Source organism: Narcine bancroftii, chromosome 9, assembly GCF_036971445.1.
Source record: "Narcine bancroftii isolate sNarBan1 chromosome 9, sNarBan1.hap1, whole genome shotgun sequence".
Lineage (NCBI taxonomy): Eukaryota > Metazoa > Chordata > Chondrichthyes > Torpediniformes > Narcinidae > Narcine > Narcine bancroftii.
In genome coordinates this window covers 83,204,099-83,226,944 of record NC_091477.1, presented here as the reverse complement: position 1 = coordinate 83,226,944, position 22,846 = coordinate 83,204,099, and the positions used below count along the sequence as shown (strand labels likewise).

Genomic DNA, 22,846 nt, shown 5'->3' with positions numbered 1-22,846 from the left:
GCATATAAACAATGAGTCAAATGGTCTCTTGCCTTGAAGTAAATTTGTGCAATCCACCAATTATTTTGTGGGTGCTCATCATCTCCCTTCATTGCACAACTTACAAAATTTCTCTGCAATAAGATATTCAATCTGAACTTGAAAATTGACAATTTTTATTTTCTCACAGAATATCATTTTTTTTCCCCAACTTGGCTTGTCCTGAAATCCTTTGATTGAAAGGACCCATACTCAAACTGGATTCTTTGCTTCACTAAGAGCTTTGATTTTCCTCAACCCCAAATACAACCTTATGATTGTTCCTTGACTATCTACCCAAGGAGAAGAGGCCAACAGGTTTCCTGGCCTTGGGATGGTTCCAGCTGCTACTGTTGATCGCCACCAGATCTCAGCAGATAAATCTCGACCACATGTTAGCATATAAGTTGTGATTCCATCCAACATAGACCCAGTCCCATTGCAGAGGCTGTCTCATCACCCAACACTTCTCACTTTCGCACTGCAATATTGCTTCTTAGTTCCAACTGGTTGCAAGCTGGAGATGAATAGGAAATTGTTAAACCTCCAATCCAGAACTAAGCATACTCTGACCACTGTATCCAAACATTATGCATACATTCATAGATTGATTCATTCACTGAGGTATGAGAGAATGGGCCTTGCACTAAACATCTGCAAAGCAAAGGTCCACCACCAATGCACCCTGCCAGACAACATTATTTCCCACACAACCACCCCCCCCTTCTTTGTTAATATACAATATGCTTCCCATATCTCAGGATATGACCCCTTGACTTTATGCAGTGTTTCCCAGAAGGCCAGAGGCTTTACTCAGTGGACGGATATACTTCGTCACCAATGTCTGCCTGCCTTCACCAAGGGTAATGATGAAATTCATTACTGCAGTCAATGCTCTAGCAAACCTTTTGGCTATTCATTATAAAACCACTATCTCCAGTCCTGTAAGAGATGAGTAAAACTAATATGAAAATATGAGAGATGAAGAAAGCTAGTATGGCTATATGTGTAATGAATAAAGCCAGTATGAATAGGATAAGGGTAGATAATAGAATGTAAGAAGTAAAGTTAGTCTGAATAAGATAAGGGTCTTCTAGCCTTAGACAGAGTCAGCAAGTTCTGCATATAATAGGGTTGGGAAGGTGTGAATAAGGACAAAGGCAGGTTTGTGAATAAGGAATAAGGACATGATGGGACACAGACAGGATACCCCCTGGTCCTCCAAGTTCACAGAAACAGCACATAGGCAGACAGGATTGCCTAAAGCCAAACTCATCTAGGAGGCAGAAGAATGTAAGGGGGAGGGTACTTCTATACTGAAATAAACTGTATAAAAGTTGGGTGAGCCCCAGTGTGTGTGTGTATTCCCAGGGTAAGGGAAAGCACCCAACTTTGCATTGTTGTATAATAAATGTTCTTTGTTCTCAATTTTTGTCTCGAGCAAATTCTGTGAAGGTACCTCTGTTTCTCACAAGTCCAATACAAATTTATTGGTCTAGTGGGCAGCAGGAATTGCCATCCATCCATATGATTCAGAGGCATAAAGACTATCCACAACAGGCAGAACAACTTATTCCCAAACAATCACCAATCTTGCCATTGCCAGTCCTGAAAACTTGCTCAAATTTACTAGAAGGATTAGCAAACCAACATCAGCATCCTCTCCCAGGCTAATATCTCCAGCACCAAGGCTCTAGTTGCTCTCAATCGATTCTGATGGACTAAATCATTCACATGTCTGATATTTGCATGTTCCTCTTAAGACAGACCACTACTCCAAGTTCTGTCTTGGCAAAATATTACCACTGCACAAAGGAATTGATTCAAGGATGGTCTCAAATCCTCTTTTTAAAAAAAAAAGTTACATCCTCACCAACTCATGAGAAACTATGCTTCATGGTCTCATACAATGGAGGAGCATCGGGAATGAAAGTAGGAACAATTAGTCTCTTTTTAGGAAGCTTGAGAAACCCCATTGAGAATTGGCAGAAGGAGTGAATCACTTCCCATTCAACCCACCTTCCCACACCTTCAAGTGTCACCTGTCCCATTGGTGGCACAACCTGTGGACCCACATGTTGACTATCATAGCTGACAGCAGGTATAATTATGATAATGGCAAATTATGAAATCAGCATGACAACAGGAGAAAGATGGCACTTTTGGTGGAGCATTGCAGAAAATTAGTGGATTTAAATGGTCCTTAACCATTGATATTTTGCGGATAACTATAAACAGAACTCTATTTGGACAAGCTAGTTCCTATACGTATAGAGACTATCAAAGCTGTGCTGCACAAAAAAGATAAAAGGAGTATTCTACTTTTTTCATCACCAGGGAGGTCTCATGCTACAAAAAATGGTTCATTTTTTTCAAAGTACTCCCTCTGTGAGGAATGTGAGTTCAGAATGAACCTTTACCTCAAGAAATAGTTGCTGAGAAATAGAATTTTTTTTAATCTTGAAATCTTAATGATGGGACAACAACGTTATCCACGTGTAGCATCCAGGACATTTAACCCATTGCCCATCTGTCCGACAACACACACGCACAATCCCCGTCGGCTCCCTCAACGGGCTGTTCAAAGCCCTTTCAGAGCCAACTGGCAGTCGACTCGGTGGCTGGACCCACGAGAGTGCTGTATCTCTGCTCCCTCGCTCCCCGCAGGTCCACACCAGTGGCAGCGGTGGCGCTACAACAGCTCTGGCAGTGCTGAAGAAGTAAAGACAAGTTGATGGAGCAGCTTAAAATTTTGCATACCTGCCTTATATCCTCTAATTTTCAATGCATAACAAAACTTTGAAGTGATGTTCAGACATTCAGAGTGATTATTTCAATCTGCTGCAGATAAATTTAAGGAGAAAAATAATGTAATTGAAAAGATTGAGAAATACCGGAAAATGTAACAGTTTGCAAGGACAAAAATGTTCCATTTTTGGGCGATTTATTTCCTTGTTTCTGTCCATTCAAATTCAGAAGTTTGGCCACTTTAATCCTTCACATATAAGTATATTAAGCTATTACCACCTAAATCATTGAATAAAACAAGGGAAACATTTAAAAAAAACTCTTGTGGAGTGAAGCAGGAATGTCTGCAGATGCTGATTATAGAATAAACACAGAAATACTGGAGGAACTCTGCAGGTCTTGCATCGTCCATAGGAAATAAAGGTAAAGAACTGACATTTCAGGCCTGAGGCCTTCTTCAAGGTATAAGTAAATTGTAGGCAGACATATGAACTGCACAGACATACAGACAAAAGGTGATAATTGGTCATGGAGAAGAAAGGAAAGAATTGATGGGGTGGCTCTGTGCATGCAGAGATGGAGGAAAGGAGACAGAGGGAAAAGGAGAGAGATGGAGAAACAAGAGCATAGACGGATCTCCCCAGCGAAATCATGAGCTTTGCCCAAGGAGACCCCACTTGTGGAGAAAGATCACCTCCTGTTCCTGAGCTGGAAAACAGTGCTGCAGTGCACCAAAGTAGTGGACATGAAGGCTCAGGCTAATTAATACTGGACTGTAAATATTGCGATCGAGACTCTCAAATAAAAACAATAGAGCTTAAAATAGCAAACCTCAACATATGCAGAGCATGTGATTTGTGAACGCCTTGCAATACCTTACCAAAATCATGGCAGATGTAATTTTCATACATAGGTGTGGGCTGCCACAGCTCAGAAAATAATGGAGGTCATCACGATGGTGGCCTCATGGGGTGTCTGTATGTTCGGGGGGGAATTATTGTCACACCTCTGATCTGGATATCTTGCTGTGGGGAGGCAACTTTGCAATCAACAAAGTTAAGGAGGTGGTTGGAGGACATCTCATGGTGGATTTAATATACCATGATGCCCTGCTCTTGCTGAAGAATGTGCACACCTTCCCCATTCAGAGTGAGAGGTTGGCAGTCTTCCAACTGTTCCACCATTGCTGGAAATGTCCAGACCAAATCGTTCTGGCCGGTGACTTAAAATGCATAATCAATGCAACTCAACAAACTAGCGATGCTGACAGCAGACTGGACGCCTCCTCTAGACTCCTAATGGAGACAGTTAAGGTTGCATAGCTGAGCGACACTTTCAGAAACCCTGGTTGAGATCAGATGGCTTGATCTGGTCTCAGATAGACTTCCATCTTTGTGTCAAAGGCCATCACAGTCGGAACTACCAATGTCATGCCGGTGCTCTTCTCTGATCACTGTCTCCTTCACACCTGCTGTCACCTGCAGGAGGACCAGAAGGTGGGCAGAGGAATGTGGAAACTAAACATAAATTTGGTGATCCCAGAGAATGAGAAAGAACTAAAGGAGTATGCTGGTTGGAGAACCGTGAAACCCTCTTTTGACCTGGTGGGAAGCGACCTGCGAACATAAAGAGGTTTCTTATCCTGAAAGGTGTTTCAAGAGTAAGAGAGAGGGAACTGTGCCAACTCCAGATTGACCTGCTGCAACTCCTCCTTCTGCAGTCTAGAGTGATGGATGTGAGAGAGGAACTCCAAGCGGTGAAGAGCCAGCAAGCCATGTTATTCACTTCAGAGCCTTCCAAGATCATCTTCAGTTCTAGAGTTGGCATAGTGGAGAGGATGTGATGTGTTAATGCCTCTTCTTTCAAAAGGTTCACAGAGAGACCTCTGTGATCCACAGCCTTAAGGAAGAGGACGGCTCAGTCACATTCTCACAGATGTGCATACAGAGGATCAGCAGATTCTTTTATGCCAATCTACACAACACTAAGGCCACATATAGAGTGGTCTCCCAAAACTTCTTGTCCTCTATCATGCAGGTCTTAGACAAGAGCAAGTGGGAAAGTCTAGACCAGCCATTTACCCTCAGGGAGCTGACAGACTCCATTTGTTCCTTTGGGTCAGGTAAAACTCCCAGTAACAATAGCTTACTAGTTGAGTTTCACACAACTCTGTGGGACTGGATGGCCCGGACTTGCTGGAAGTATACACGGCTATGCTCTTGGCAGACAGCAAGTCAGACTCCAGGAGGAAGGGCATCATCTTCAAAAAGAAGAAGGAGAAGCAGGATATTAGTGTTATGTCATAGACCAGCAACAAAAGAAACTCACCAAGACAATGGTATCTTAAAACAATAATTTTTATTAATAACTATTAATAATATAACATGTTACTTAAATCTAAACTTAATCCCAACTATGCACAAGTGTGTGTGTGTGCATTACGCAAATCATTATAGCTTAGGCACAATTCTGAAAAGTCCATTCAAAGTTCACTGAAAGAAAACTTGTGTTGAAACTCAGTCTTTAAACAGATGTTCAGAGTAATTATGAACTAGGTGAAACACTGAGTCATCAGACTTCCCAAAACTCACAAATTCTTGTTGATTTGCTTTCAGAGAAATGTTCCTCCACACACATAATTTGTCACAACTTCCCCTCTTTCTTGTGTTAGAGTGACAAAACATGTGACTTCCACGATACTTCCATGAACCCAGGCAAGGGTTAAACGAAATGACCAGCAGAATAGTCACAATCCACATACAGGAAAGATCCTGTTTCCTTTACCCAGACATGGTCAATCAAAAATGACCATTACAATGGCCACAGCCAATCACTGCTCTCCTCTGATAAGGAGAAACAGCAGAAGTGATCATCTCTCCAAACGTCACTCTAATTCTGTCTTTCCAGATGACTTTATGATGAACTAAATACTGCTTTTATTCAAGTGTCTCAATCACATGACTTGCTTGATCAATACTGTTTTCTGTTTCAATTTCCCAAAAGCTTAAGTCATTAGCAGATGGCCTTCTCTTTGAACAGATATCATCTTGAGTAAACATCTATTGTTATAGTCTTTCAATTGAGAATAATAATGCTGTTTACAGCTTTGAAGGATTCAGGCTGTCTGTTGAAAATGTTGTTATCTATGAGTGTCTAGACCTATTCCAACCCCTAAAGTAACTTCAATTTTAAAAAATCAGAAGCCTTCAACAATTAGGAATTGGAAATCCATATCATTGTTGAAGGTTGACTACAAAAATCCTATCTAAAGCCATTGCCAATAAAGTCCACTGGAACAGGTAATCCATTCAGACCAAACTACATGGTTCTGGGCAGGAAAATCTCTTCCAGCCTTGTGCTGCTCAGAGATACCATTGTGAAGGGCAGTAGTGCAGACACCTGCTTGGTCATCTGAGACCAGGAGCAGGCTTTCAACAGGATGTCACATATGTACATAATGGACATGCTCTCCAAAGTGGACTTTAGAGACGGAATCTGAAATTGGATTAAGCTGCTCAATCTGGACATCCATAACACAGTCCCAATCAATAGCTGGCATAGAGGGCATTGTCTGGAGTCAGGCAGGGCTGTCCGCTCTCTCCATTCTTGATTTTGAGCTGCATTGAACCCTTTTCTGAATCTAAAACCAAGAACAAGGACATGAGGAGAGATATTGCCAGACATTGGAGGAACTCAGGTCAAAGTTTCCCTATAGATGGAGTATATCACTGTCTTCATATTAGATGCACATATGATCCACAGACTGATCAGTATCTCCAGTCACTTTGAGACTGCATCGGGTGCCATGGTAATCCAGAAAAAGAGTGAGGAAATGCTTTTCAGTAACTGATCTGACTGGTCCACTATCCCTTCACAGTCAGACCTGACTACTGGAAGGTGTTGGAGATCTGTTTTAGAGGGGCTGAGGCATGCAACAAGGATTAATCGGAGTGGATTTCAAAGGTCCCCCACATATTGGGCATTGTGTTCCGTCTCTCAATAACAGGGAAGAATCTGGTTATCAGGCGCATCGTCCTCTCAGTACTGCTGCAGGTGTGGCCCATCTCCTGCCCCACAGTCCTCATGGTCACCAGTGCAGTCTTCTGGTTCATATGGGAATCCAAGATGGAAGGGTCTAAAGGGATGCCATGTGCAAATCGCCAGAAAAATGCGGGGAAAGAGCATATCCAATGTGGCCGTCATCGTGATGACCACCTTTGTGGGTGGCTGCATCAGGCTGTCTGTGGCACCAAAGTACAAGGGCACTAAAGGCCACTATGTGCTGAATTTCTACCTGTCCCAGGAGTTGCAAAGGATGGGCCTGGCCCATCCCAGTTGGACACCACCTATCCTTCATGGAAAAGTTTTTCTGGACAAACACTTTGACCACAATGCCATGAGGCAGTGGTAAGTACAGAACATACTGGATAAACTGTGAGACCAGGATTTGAATGACACAGTGAGGTAGTTCATGGACTAGTAGTCCAGGTCGTCCGGCAGAATGCCTCATCACCAGTGCTCAAGAACAAGCACTAGAACTTGGTCTTGCTGGTGGTGAGGAGCCCTCCTGAACAGCTCTTTTCTGTACAACAGGAACATCACTCACAATGGACGTTGACCCTGAGATGACTGCGGAGGAGTGTAGACAGTTGCCCATCTCTTTGCAGAATGCAGACTCAGTAAGAGTGTGTGGAGAAGGATGCAAGAGTCCTCGTCATGGTTCATCACAAGCAGCAGCATGACAGAGGGTGTCTAATATACATGCTGTTCCCAGGGATGCAGTGACAGACATTCAGAACTGCTGGAAGACCTTAAACTTGGTAAAAGATGACCTTTGTTCTACCTAAAACTTGTTTGTCTTCTCACACGTGGATATTTCAGTGAGGGAATGCTGGTGACTGGCACATTCCAAGTTGCAGGAGAATTTGCTGATGGACGAACTGAGGCTTGGCACAGCCAGCCCAAGGGCACTGTAGGAAAGGTCCTTCCATCACCGGGCATTGAGGGACTGAAATCAAGGGAAAGCCCCTCGAGCAACAGAGGGGGGAGTAATGACAAGGTTCTACAGTGGTGGCAATTGTGTAAATGTGGTGTAAATAGAGAAAGTGTGTACAGTGAGAATCTATGGACATGACACTATGACATATGGAGACTTTGTCTGGTTTTATTTTTGAAAAATAATTTAGTGTGTCAGTTGCCTCTCCCTCTGCCTTGCTAATGGTAAAGATAATTTTGTGTTAGGCTCCCTCAGGCATCAACCCTGATGCAGTATAGTAACTTGGCAATGTCCAAGGCAACATGACTCACATTAAGACTTCATTTATCACTCAACCTTTGAAAATGTCTTTCTGTTGGATAATCTTGAAGAAGCAATCAGTTGTTGAGTAATATCGAAGCCCACAAACAATCAAAAATGTTATGTCTGTGCATAAAGGGAAAATAGATCTCCAGTGACCTGCAGCGACTCATTGTTCCTGATGATAATGACATTTGTGTTTGTCAAGACTGCAGGAGGTTTTATGCCAGAAGTTTAAACATATTTCAACCATGGCAATGTGTTATAGAACACTTCAACACAGAAACAGTCCATTTTAGCCCATCTAGTCTGTGCAAAACTAATTATTCTGAACTATCCTTAATCCTAATCTCATTGACCTGCATCTGGACCGTATTCCTCCACACCTCTCCTATCTATATACCTATCCAAATTTTTATGCAATGTCAAAATCGAGCCAGCATTCACCACTTCAGCTGACAGCTGGTTACACACTCTCCCCATTCCCTGTGCAGAAGTTCCCCCTGCTGTTCTCTTTAAACATTTCACTTTTCACCCTTAACTCCTATCCACTTGTCATGTGGAAACATTTCCTTCTACCTGTACAATCTATGCCCCTCCTAATTATGTATACAATACTTCTAACAATTGTCTCTCTACAACCTCTATCGCTCCAAGGAAAACAAATTCCATTCAATGTTCCATTCCCCAGCAAGATCATGATGAATCCCCTTTGCACCTTCTCCAGTGCAATCTCATTCTTCCTCTGACTGTTTGTAATATTCCAGATATAGCCTATCCAACATTTTATAGATCTGTAGCATTATCTTGCTGATCTTTTAGTTTAACCCCACTTAACAAAGACTTGTACTCAGTATGCCTTCTTCACCACCTTATCCACCTGCCACTTTCAGGGATTCCTCATCATGCACACCAAACTGTTCTTTAATATTCATTGAGTATATCCTGTCCTTAAGACTGCTCGAGCTTACTAGGATTAACTTCAATCAGCCATTGCTCAGTCCATTTTTCCAACGGATCGATGACTTCCTGTAAACTATGCGAATCACTTTGCTATCAAATACTCTCCATCTCACTGTCAATTATCCTGTCAATATATAAATAACATTTAGTGGAAAGAACATATGATGGCAATGATTAGCTTCTTGCATGAAAATTTGATAAGGGTGGGAATTCCGGACTCTTTAAGGTGCACAAAGTACTGTGTCCTTCCATCACTTTACCATGAAGATATAGTTATTTTGGTCTCATAACCATTGCAGCATTGACCAGAGCAATATTTCCTAAGATGTGTTTTCTGTAAAATAATAAATGCATCAGAAAAGTCATAATGCAATATATTGCTTATTTTCTCTCTCTTTCTCTCTTTCGCTTTCTCTCTCTCTCTTGCTTTCTTGCTCTCTCTCTCGCTCTCTCTCTCTCTCTTGCTCTCTCTCTCTCTCGCTCTCTCTCTCATTGGCTTTTGCTTCAGGGCCAGCATACTATAAATAATTGCCCTTGAGAAAGCATGATTCTTCAACCACTTCAGACCATCTAGTGAAGGTACCCCCAGAGTTCAGTTGGGTGGGAGTTCCAATAACAAGGACTGGTGTTTTGTCAGAATGGTGTTTGACCTGGACAGGACCCTGCAGGTGATGGTGTCCCTATACACCCAGTTACCATTGCCCTTCTTGGAGGTAGAACTAGGTAAATAACTGTAATGTATTTTGTAAAAGGTATTGTGCCATATTGTGTTGGTGGTGAAAGGAATGAATGTTTTGGATGATGGATGGAGTGCCAGTCAAGCGTGTGGATTTGTCCTTGATAGTTTTGATCTTGAGTATTGTTGAAACTGCATTCATTAAGAGAATTGAAATGCTATATTTATCTGCGAGGAAAAACTTTGCAGTGTCAGGAGAAAAGTCATGCCATAGGATAGCCAATGTATTTTCTGCCCTTCGAGCCAAAGACTTAATGTAGCTAGTCCTGGTAACACCACATGGTGAGACTCCCCAATCCCATTGAATGTTGCCAAAATGTTATCTGTCACTTTTAACCCATTCCTGAGTGTTGTTTATTTCTTGTTGCACACAAACAAGAAGTACTTCATTTTTTGAGAAACTATGAATGGGATTAAACTGTATGGAATCATTAATGAATATTGCAAATTCTGACTTTATGTAAGGAAAGTCATTAATGGAGTTGGCCTTGGTCTGGGGTGGATGATTAAACTCCAACAATGACAACCATCTTATATTGTGCAAGATTTGATTCCAAACACTGGAGTTTTTCCTTTGATCCCCATTGACTTCAATTTGACCAGGGTACCTTGATGTCACACACAGACAAATGCTACCCCAATATATTTCTTAACTTTCCACTGGAAGTCATTTCTTTAGTCAAGCTTTGTACATGGCTGTGATGAGGTTTCCAGCCAAGGTGTTCTGGCTAAACCCTAATTATGCATCAGTGAAAAGGTTATTTGAAAGTACATTTCACTTGAAACCACTGTCAACAACATCTTCTGATACTTTGCGATGATTTAAAATGGGATGATAGGCAGTAATAATTTGGATTGCATTTGTGGACAAGTCAAAGCAAGATTATTGCCATCTGATTGTACAAGTGCAACCCATCTAAATTGCATTCTGTGGTCTTCGGTTCAAAACATGCAGACACACAACTAGACATAACAAACATACATTCAAACAATACACATGCAGGACAAGTATTCATATATATATATAAATAAATATTGTTTCATGAATATGAGAGCCTCTGATGGTTAGCGTGAACATTTCCTTTGGTCGTTCAGCATTCTCACTGCCCATGGGAAAAAGCAGTTCCTCACCCTAATGGTGCTGTCTCTGATACTCCTGTATCTCTTTCCCAATGGAAGCAGCTTAAAGATGCTGTGTGAAGGGAGGAAGGGATCCTCAATGATTTTGTGAGCCCTCTTCAGACAATGATCCCGGTAGATCATATTGATTTGGGGCGGGGGGTGGGGGGGGGGTGGGGAGGGAGACTCTAGTGATCCTCTCTTCTGCTCCTATGGCTTTGTAGATTAACCTCTGATCCATTTCTCTGCAGCAACCTGCTGCCACTCTGTGATGCAGCCAGCTAGGCAACTCTTGATAGAGCTCCTGTAGAAGACTGAGATAATGGTGGCTGGTTCTGTCTTCTCAGGAAGTGCAATTGCTGTCGCACCTTCCTGACAAGTGAGGAGATGTGTGTCATACCTACGCATCTTTTCATTTGGATAGATGCCAGTGTTGTAAATGTACTGAAGTATTTTAGTATTTTGGCCAGAAGTTCATTCTGATGTGATCTAGTTCCAAAATCTTTGCTGTATCCAGTTACACAGGTACATGATCCTTTATCCGGAAAGCTCCAAAATCCTGTAATGGGGAGAGAGGCGGATGGGGGAGCGGCACATGGGGGAGGCAGCCAAGGGACCGACGCTTGGGGGACCTGTACTTTTGACAGCATATGGAGTCATTGAAATCAACTATAAAACACTCTTGAGATGCCATTTTTTTAAAAAAAAAAGCAGGTTTAGTTTAGTCAAAAATCCACAAGGTAAGCTTTGACTTGAGATGATAAATGAGTTATAAATCAGTGAATAAAACCATCTGCTTTTTTTGTTCATTTTAATTATCACACTACACAAGCAGAAGTCAAGAAAACTTGTAATGTCATTAGGGAGCAATTAAGCATTTTGTATTTGGAAGCAACCTTCACAAAGGAAATGAAATGAACAACATTATTTCACACTAAAGAATTCAAAAAGATGCATGCTGAAATTTTTTTTAAACATTTTAAACTTTTGATTTGAAATAAAATTAGTTGAAATATTCTGTTGACAAAGAATGAGCTTTCCAAAGTCGAACCTAATAATTATTTACTTTTTCAAAAAATAATCACAAAACCCCAGAGACTAAAATGCTCTTTCAATTAGCCATAATACTGACTGAAATCCAATTTCCACTACTGTGGAATTGTCCTTGAGATTATATCACATTCACCGTTTACAACATATAAAATGAGCTATATGCATTTAGCTGTGATTTGTGGTAGAAATTATGCACACAAAAACAATGTTGTGAACTTTGCAGTGATTCCTTTATCACATGCAGTGCCAGTACATTGTGGAATATATCTAGCATGCTTGTTAGAAAGATAGCTGGAGTTTCCTGCTGGCAGCCCATGGGGTAAACAGCTTCTATTAGCTAACATTTTTAAATTTTTTTACAGCTTCCATTACTTTTTTTCCAAAGTTATTTTTTCTTTTGCTTTTGATTATTTTCTTCTTAAAATTCTTCTTAAGTTTAATATAGCTACACGAGAAGCTAAGTCTGGAAAAAATGATATTCCACCTTTGGAGAATTAGTCTCTACTATTTTGGAATATCTTAAAGACCTGAGGAAAAATGTTAAAGAATCTAAAAATGATGGAAAAGATATCAAAGCATCTATTGCTCAGGTTGTCAATAAAATGAAAGAGTTACAGATTGTTATTGAAATTCATGATACCAAAATTAAGGATCTGGAAACTTCAGCTGAATTTATGGAAGGCTAACTTCAGAAATTGGAACGAGATAATACTGTGCTAAACAGATCTAATGTTATTTTACTGAAGAAAGTTGCAGATCTGGAGGCCAGGAGCAGAAGAAACAATTTGAGAATTGTCAGATTAAAAGAAGAAACTGAATTGGGCCACTTTACCAAATTCTTCACTGAGTTTCTCTGTGAGGTGTTTGGTCAAGACTTTTTGCCTACAGTACCAGAAGTCGACAGTGCATAGATCACTTATTCCTAAACCAGCTCCAGGTGGCACCCTCACTCAATTATTCTCTGCCTACATCATTTTCAGATTAAAGACCAACTTTTATGGGAATCCCAGCATAGAGAGATATTGCAGTATCGTGGACAGAACATTTCGATCGTTGATGATACTCAGGAACATACCCAGTAAAATAATTTATGTCTCAACTCTACGAAGGTGGTTTTAAACCATTTCTGCTTTTCCCAGCTAGACTGTGAATCACTTTGCTGGATAAATCTACAAAATGGCTGAATTCCCCTAAGATTGCTGAGAGATTTCTGGAAGAATTTCCTTCTGCTTCAGCTGTTCAGTAAAGTTCTGATATTTTGAGTTTGACTGTATCTCATTCTGATTGTTGTTCTTAGTTTTGTTCTTTTTGACTGGGGGGGGCAATTTTCTTGTATTTGTACTTATTTTTTTTATAAGACTTTATTTCCCTTTTTTTAATGAACAATTATTCGTTAGTTGAGACTAATGTTATTACTTCAAAATATTTTAAACTTCACTAATAATTTTAATGTTGGTAACATAGTTATAAGTATACAAATGTCTTCCTTTATTAACCTTGCATTTTATTTTTACTCAAAATATAGCTAGTAGTTAATGGAAGCTTGGTTTAACTTATTAGGAGTGCTCCTACAGTGAGATGTGGGGGTTATCTGTTCGGTTTGCTAGCTTGCTATTCCCAGGGATAGCTTGGGATAGCTGGGTGGGGGAGGGGATGGTACTTTTAGATTGGGCTTCTCATGTGAAGTTATTTAAGCTCCTCTAAGATGTTGCCATTTTGGCTCTTCGAGTGTTTATAATTTTGCTACCAATTAATTATATTGATCTTAATTTTGCTTTCTTTGTAATATTGGATTCTAATTTTTCAGATGATTAGTTGGAAAGTTTCTGGTTTGAATCATCCTATAATGTGTTGTAAAAAAAATTTTCACATGTTCAAAAGTTTAAGCCAGAGATACTTATTTTACAAGAGACTAATTTTTGTCCATCTTTTTTTTAAGCAATTCCATTCAACATTTATGGCTAAGTCTAGAGGTGTCTCAATATTGATTGAACAGTCTATTCCAGTTGTTAAACATAATATTATTGCTGATCCTAATGGATGCTATTTGATTCTATCCAGTAAACTTTATAATAAAATGATTGTTTTTGTTAATATTTATGGCCATAATATAGAAGATCCAAACTTTTATGAATGCTTTATATATATATATATATATATATATATATATATATAAATAATTAAGTAGATGTGTAGTTTCCATATACATTAGTGATGGAAAACACTGCTGTCCGTGTACATCAGTAGGGGAACTGTATACCAAGCCCTGCAAGACAATTGTTCTGAATCCCCTTCCCACCGGGAATTTCTCTCATGGAATATAGGAACACAAAAAGAAAGAACAGTTTACTGTCATTATGTAAATCATGAGATGTATACAAAATATTGAATATAATGTTGGAATTCAACATAAAAGTGTTCAAACTTACCAAAATAAGTGGAAATACTGCATGATAAATGAATATGTTACATATGTTTCAGTAAACGTTATATAAAAAGAACAATAAAATTAATTATAAATGTCAGAAATATGTATCAGCAAGATTTCCTGCCAATTTTCTGCTTGATGGCTCAAAGTGGCTGCAAGGAATATACTGGAGACTGGTGTCTGGGCCTCCCAGCAACAACCCAAACTTTTTTACAACAGCCCAATCACCAAGCAATAAATCTGTAAATTAAGCAAGCAAGCGATTACAATAAAATTGAAAAAAAAACTTTGCATCTGGCCGGGAAGATGCCAAATGGAGCTGGGACCAAGTCTTCAGCATTGGTTGAGCTGGAGTCAGTGACGGCGAATCCATTCTCCACATCAGATGCAGTGCATGAGTGGGAACCTCAGACTCTACAATTCCTTCAACCTCAAAAGTTCAATCAACCCCTCAGGGCTTATCAACCCCCACCCTCATCCTCAACCACCTGGCATTTTTTAACCCTTTTGGAGACCCCTATTGTAGGAGGTGACCTAAACTGTTGGCTAGATCCTGTAGTCAATGTTCATCTCCCAAAACTGCCACATTAAATAAGTCTGCTATACTCATTACAGTGTGGCCCTATAGATATTTGGAGATTTTTTTTCCATCCTAATGATAAGGATTTTTTTTTTCTCTAAGGTGCATCATACATATTCTCAAATTAATTATTTCCTTCAGATAAACAACTAATTCCACTTAATGATTCCTGTAAATATGAGAGCATATTAATCTCCGAATACTTTCCAGTGGTATTATCAATTAATATTCTGGATTTACCTAGAACTACTCAACAATACCATTTGAATTCTATTTTATTGTCAGATCCTGACTTTTTGGAATTCATAAGAGAATTCATAAGAGTTGTTTTCCTTTTTTGAAAAAAAAAATTCCTCTGCGGAGAGTTTTGGAATGGTAATATAGGACTCTTACATGAGGGGTCAAATTATTTCATTTATGGTTAATGTCAAAAAGAGAGCTAATTTAGAGAGAGATGAATTGGCCGGTAAAACACAAGATTCTGTTGACACCGTGGTTAAGCGAAAAAACACACAAATGCTGGAGAAACTCAACAGGTCAAATAGTGCCTTTATGTAGCAAAGGTAAAGATACATCACCGACTTTTTGGGCCTGAGCCCTTCATCAAGGTGTGGGGGAACATGAGAGATGTCCGAACAGAAGGGGGAGGGTGGTGAGGGTAGGAAATAATAGGTGGGGGGAGCACCACAGTGAGGGGGGGGGTGGTGTGGAAGGAGTATAGGCTGGGTGGAGAGAGAAAGTAAGTAGGAACTGGAATAACTAGTTAAAGGTGGGGGGGGAGGGAAAAGGCAAGCTGATTAGTGGAATGCACTGGGGTTGGAGGGTGCCCAGTTGAAAAATGAGGTGTAGTTCCTCCAATCTGTGGGTGGTCAGGGTGGGATAGTGTGAAAGGCCATGGACAGACGTTAGCTTGAGAGTGTGACTTAGAACTGAAATGGTTGGCTCTGGGGAGTTTGCTTTTGTTGCAGACGGAGAGGAGGTGCTAGGCGAAGTGATCTCCTAATCTGCGACCAATCTTGCTGATGTAGAGAAGGCCACAGAGAGTGCACCAGATGCAGTAAATTAATTTTTTGGAGGTACTGGTGAAGTGTTGCTTCACCTGAAAGGTCTGTTTTGAACCTCGGACTGTGATGAGAGGGGAATGTGTGTGTGTGTGTGTGTGTGTGTGTGTGTGTGTGTGGGTATTACACCTCCTACGACCACAGTGGAAGGTGCTGGGGGTGGGGAGGGAGGTGGGTGGGGAGGGAAGAGTGTACAAGGGAGTCACAGAGGGAGCAGTCCCTACAAAAGGCTGAGAGGGGAGGAGAATGAAAAATGTGTCTGGTGTTGGGGTCCTGTAGTAAGTGCTGTAAATTCTGACAGAGGCTGGTGGGGTGATAGGTGAGGGTGAGGAGGATCGTATGTTTATTGATTCTAGGGGCTAGGGCAGATGAGCGGGGAATGGAGAAAATGCAGATGAGGGCCGAATTAATAGTGGTGGAGGGGAAGCCACGTTTGTGGAAGAAGGCAGACATTTCAGAGACTCTGGACTGGAAGACCTCATCTTGGGAGCAGATGTGAGAGAGAAATTGAGAGAAGGGGATGGAATCCTTGCAGGAGACAGGGTGTGAGGACATGTAGACCAGGTAGTTGGAGGCGTTAGAGGTATTGTAATAAATGTCAGTGGAGAGTCAATTGAAGCTTATAGACCGGCAGTGACTTTGAAACCTAAGCTTTATATAAGAAAAGATTAACTTAAAATTAAGCATGATTTACTTCCTATTTATCCTATTCAGACTCAACTTTAACAGAATAAATCCAAAATTTACATCCACGGTGATAAAGCAAGAAAGCTCCTAGCTAGCCAGTTGAAAGATTATACTGCTGAGTGACATTTCTGAAATTTGTGAAGATAATCGGGTTATTACTACTGACCATGTAAAGATAAATGAAGCTTTTCAACAGTTTTATTCTAACCTTTATAAATCAGAATCTCTTAAGGATTCATTTTTTATGGAAGAATTTTTAGATATGTTGACTGTTCCTTTGCTTTCTTCAGAAGATCAGTTAGAGTTGGAAAAGACTGTCTGCTCTGAGGAGATTATTGCAATAATTAACTCTTTACAATCTGGCTAAGTTTCCACCCCGATGGTCTTCCAGTTTTCCCTGAATCTGTTGCTGTTGGGAAATTACCTGCTACTTTTTAATGCAGCCTCCATTTCACTTATTCCCAAAAAGAATAATGATTTACCTGACTGTTCCTCTTATTGGCCAATTTCTTCGACCTCCTCTGCAGGATTAAGAAACCCACTTGGCCTCATTGTGTGATTATAGACAGAATTGTGAGATTTCCTCATTTTGCTTACAGAGGAATAAGAAACCACTTCTACCGACCTAACTTCCGCCCACCAACTCCCCCCTCCCCCCGAAAAGAGTCTTTAAAGATTGCATAAAAAACACTCCACTCTAATTGACTGGCCCACGAAAAGGCTTCTCTATTTGCAGAAGAAATACTGCACTCCACTTCGAATGACCTGTTAAAAAAAAAAGATTCTAACTGCATAAGAAGGCACTCGTCTAAAAAGGACATTTCTCTGAAGCACCTGGAACAAGGGTTTTTGTCAGTTAATCAACCTTCTGTCATCCTGGTCTCTTTCATCCACTTCATAAACTACTCCTTCCATCTAATTGCATGTCTCACCATTCATCTAAATCCTGCTTGTCTCACCATTGTAAACCCTATGGGTTTCCCCATTTATCCCTCATGCTTCAACCTTTTAAAGCACGTGTATCCCACCATTTATCTAAGGCCTGCGGGCCTCAACCATCTAAAGCCTGCACATCACATCAATTGAAAGCCCATGTGTCATCACCGAATTTCTGATCTTTGAACTGCCTTTCAAGAACTGAGTCTTAAAATGTAGAGGCTTGGGGTATTCCACATACATCAATACATCGTTAGAGTTTAAATAATTGTATGTAAATTTAGTTAAGTTTAGATAAGTTAGTTAAAGTAGAGAAGGTGTTATATAATTGTTGATTAATAATTAAAAATAATATTTTAAATATAACAGCATCTGGGCTAATCTTTATGTACGTAACACCCATTTTTATATTTTCCAAGCTGTTCCTGTTTTTGTTCCTAAAATATTTTTTTGATTCAATTGACTCAATTATTTCCTCATATATCTGAAAAAATAAACATTCTTATCTTAGTAAAATTTTTCTTCAAAACCTTAAAAAGAAAGGTGGTTTGGCATTATTGAATTTTAGATTTTACTATTGGGCAGCTAATATTAGATGTATAATTTTTTTGATTTCGTTATAAGGATAGAATAGATACTTCAAATTGGATTAATTTAGAAATTAACTCTACTAAATTATATTCTCATTTTGATACTTAAAGCACCATTACCTTTATCTGCTTCCAATTGATCTTATATTTTTGTGGTTCAGCATACTTAGAGAATTTGGTTTCAATTTAGAATTTTATTTGTATACCATAGATTTTTACTTGCTCACCCTATATTACTTAATTCTTTTTCCACTTTCTGTGCAAGATTCTATTTTTCATGAATGGCTTAAGTTGGGTATCCAATCTTTTGAAGATTTATTTATTAATAATAATTTAGCTTCATTCAAACGACTATCTCTTAAATTTAAGCTTCACAAACATCATTTCTTTAAATACCTACAAATTAGGAGTTTTTTGAACTCTGTAATGTTGAGACTTCATCAAGACCTTGTTATAAATATAACAAGGATGATCTATGATATTAAAACCGAATCAAAAACATTAATGTCATCTATATATGATTTATTATTAAAGTCTAAGGATAATTTAAAAATGATGGGAGCAAGATCTTCAACTTTCATTTTCGGATACTATTGGTAAATTCATCTTTGCGTGCCCATCTTTCACTTTTACAATTTAAGGTAGTAAGTCAAGCTTACTTTTCTAAAGTTCAATTGGCTAAATTTTAGTAACTTTTCCTTGAAATGTGACAGGTGTAAGACTGAAGAAGGTACTTTATTACATACATTGTGGTCTTGGTCCTCTCCATTTTTTTTGTTTTTTGGACAATATCTTTTGTACCTTATCTTTAGTTCTCAATGTGAATCTGATATCTAATCCTATAATCACCATTTTATTTGGGATCAACTAAGACAATTGATTTGAATGTGACTATGTCTTAATCCCATGTAGTCTCTTTTGCCTTCCTTACTGTTAGATGTTCAAGATTGATGAAATGGAAAGATGCCGTCCCTCGGAGGGAAAAAATCAGATGTTAATCTCCCTTAAACAGATTTAAATTTTCTAATTTATAGGGTTCTTTTTATCAATTAAATTCTCAATTTATAAGATCACTTGGATCTTGCTTTGTGAATTTGTGGTTTCTTATAATGGTAGCGAAATTATATGTACTTACCAGATAACGTCAGAAGGGAATTGGTTAGAATTTGTAGTACAGTATAATGGTTACTTTCTTTAGCTTTTTTAATTAGCCATCTATTGTACAATAATTGTTTAAGTGTTTGCTACTTTTTCTTCTGTTTGACTGTTATGATATTGAGTTTTTATATAATATTTTTATTTTTCCTTGTATAACTGCTCTTTTTCTTCCGTATATTCCTTTTTGTATATTAACTTTGGTTAATGGTTTTTATTAATGCATTATTTCTGTCAAATCCAATAAAAATATTGAAAAATAAAAGAAAGATAGCTGAACTGAGAGATGAAATCTAGTGATATTATCCAGGCAAATAAAGGGAAGTGTAAGTATACTCCCATGTCACCTGGGTTAATTTCAAAACTGAGATCACTCTATGAAATCATCCATGGAATATGACATTTCCAATGTATATCTTCATTGCTCTATATTGAATAGCTGTTTTTTATATCAAAATAATAGAGGTTTAGACTAACAAGCATTTCAGAGTTTAGAGATCCTGCAGACATCCTGTATTGAATCAAGATCTGATTAATTGTTCAGCTGAGTAAGGCTAAATTTGTTTACATGTCTTCAATTCAGGCATTTTTAACTGGCAGAGAAGAGTGAAAAGTGGGGCTGGTTTTAAAGGCTAAGTGGCTACTCCTGTTTGACATTATATTATACCGAAATATGATACACATTTGCACGATTTGCAGACATCATAAACAATTTTGCAATTTTAATTTCGAATGACATTCTCAAAACATGTTATCACTGTAAACTGGAGGATATCAGCTCATTTTAATTTTATTTACTGTCCATCATTTTAATTCATGAATACAGGGAAACAGAAACATAAACATATTCACCCATCCTGGTGATATTTTGTTACTAGTTTAGTGGAACCAGTGGGCCAGAATAAATTTATTCCACTGTTGTCTTAATTAATGTCATTTTCAGTCACTTTATTGAGTTGTCTGTCACTCTTGACAACATTGTTCACCCAGTAAAAACACAATGATGGAGAAACTCAACAAGTCAAAGAGTGAACTTAAAATAGCAAAGATAATTATACGTAACATTAGGTTGTATATTTTTACTTTTGCCTTATAAAGTTCATTGTTTGACCTGCTGATTTTCTTCAGCATTGTGTTTTTACTTCAACAACAGTGTCTGCAGAGTTGTGTGTCTTACCATTGTTCACCCAGTTCATCTTCCAATTTGCTTTCCAATATATTCCTGATGCCCCCGACACTGGCATAAAAAAGTTCCAGGGGTGTAGAAATTGACCTTTTCGGCCTGCAGAATTTTTTTGCATCTGCAGCCTGCAGCATACCTCCTGCACCTACTTCTTCTGATGAATAGCATTCCCTGATGAACAAATGTTAATGGAGTCCTTTCTAAACACTGTTAAATAGGGCTCACTGTTTCTTTTTAATCTTCATCTCTTTTGGCAGATGGTTCTCTGTATCATCTCTGCAATTTCCTACTCTGCTGCACTGCCATTGGAATTGTTACCAATTCTATTTAAGTGTGAAATCAACACTTTTTTTTGTTCCAGAAAGGAAAACTGGTAAAATTGCAAAAAGTACATACAGTCTAAAAAAAAGTCCAACCAGTCATTTCATCCAACATTCACTATATAAATGCCAACAAATAAATAGTTCACTCTAAGTATGCCTTGGTGTACTCCTTTTTCTATCAAATCCTCAGATCTTTGTGCAAGTTCAACGCCTAGCACAGTACATTATTATCAACCTGATTACACTTGTGTGAAGTCAGCATTTGGTGCCTTCTTCCAGCATTTGTGACAAATATTTGCCACCTTTGTAATATGGGAGTGCTGCTCTGGAATTATGGATGTGTGCATTTCCCAGAAAGAGAACATGCTCTACAAGCCAAATTTTGCAATTGTTAAGTTCCACCATTTAAGCACAAGTTCCTTTAGTAAAAATGGTATCTGCTGTTAAAAGCCGTGTACTATGCAATCCATTTATAACAAAATGTCTAGTGCAATATTAAAGAAACATCATAAACTTTATGGGGTTCTATTTTCATATTCTAAAAACTGGACAGAATTAACCAAATTATTTGCTTTCTGATTTTATCTTGTATCTTATACCTGCTTGGGGGTGATGGGAGCAGTGGAATCGCAGCTGAATCTCTAATTCTTCATTTATCTTGGCTACAAAGTGAGGACCATTATCTGAACTCAATGCCTTAGGCAGTCCAGAGCAGAGAATTATTTCCCTTAATAAAATTTTAACTAAAGGTCAAAGCAGTATTGTTGGTGGTTGGGTTAGCATCAATACACCAATTAAAAACATTTATTATCACCAAGCAATATTTACAACAATACACTCGCAATAATTCAATAAAATCTAATTATAAACCAGAAAATTGTCCTCCTGCCAAGTGGTACTTCCCTCCTTGCATGGTGTCCCTTTTCTAACATTGTGTTACTGGCACAAAGCAGTTTTTTGCTCTTTTTATGGCTGCTTGACTAACATTTAAGTGCCATCATGTCTGCAGAGGTATATACAGGAAGATATTTATCATTCCCTCCTTGCCCAGGTGGGTATATGTGTGCACATAATCAAGTAACAGAGATAAAAAGATATCAGGTATGCATTTGACCACTCGGCATAATCTATAACTGAGTATTGGGATGTGGGCCGCAGCCCATCTGTTCTCCTTGCTGTTTCTCAGCAGCAGATGCTTCCCTCGATGGATTGTGCATTTGTTACATGTATGTCAAATCCAATCCATTTACTAACCGTAAAGCTGCTTATTTATTTCCCCAACCCCCATCCCCAGGTCCTCCGACTTAGGTTTCCCTGCTGTTTACAGGCAAAAGAATGCAAACTGAATGAAGTGCAGAACTTTGGGAATTTTGGAAAAATGCAGCTCATCACTTTCACATTCTCCCTCATTGCAGCTAACTATTCCTTAGCGCAACTGCCTACTGCTGCATTTTGACAATATTCCCCAAATCATTCTCATTTTCTGTCTAGGAGTCAAAGTAGTATAAATGTTTGGCTTATAATAATTTTTTCTTTGATTTTCTTTTTCCTTGTTGCTGAGTTGTTGCATTTCAATGATACGCAAATATTCAACCATTCAAAATAGCTCAGCTTAACAACTTGCTGATTGCATGACCACTGCCCATATGCAGGAACAATAGGTTAACTTATGACTGAATGTTTGAACCTCCATTTGAACTAGGTTTATGCTTCAAAGGAGACTAGATATTAAAGGATCATTAGCTTAAAGAAAATTGGTGCCCACCACAAGAGTGGTTTAAAAGTGGATGCTCTGAGATGAAACAAATCGACATTCCAACAGGCATTTTGAACCTATGTTTTCTCAACACGTTTTGTGTCACACATTTATGTCTCAATCCAAACCCTTTTGTAATGTCCTCATTTGGACCAGTCTAGGTCAAAATAACCAACAAAACTACAGCATGCAGTTCAGCTTGTAATGAAACAAA

General features: G+C 38.9%; 1 protein-coding gene across 4 annotated transcripts in view; it reads left to right on the top strand.

Annotated features, from left to right (window-relative positions):
• LOC138742358 (vesicle-associated membrane protein 2-like) overlaps positions 1-22,846 on the top strand; it is a 163,639-nt gene that overhangs the window by 35,665 nt on the left and 105,128 nt on the right. The gene's annotated exons all lie outside the window — the stretch shown is intronic.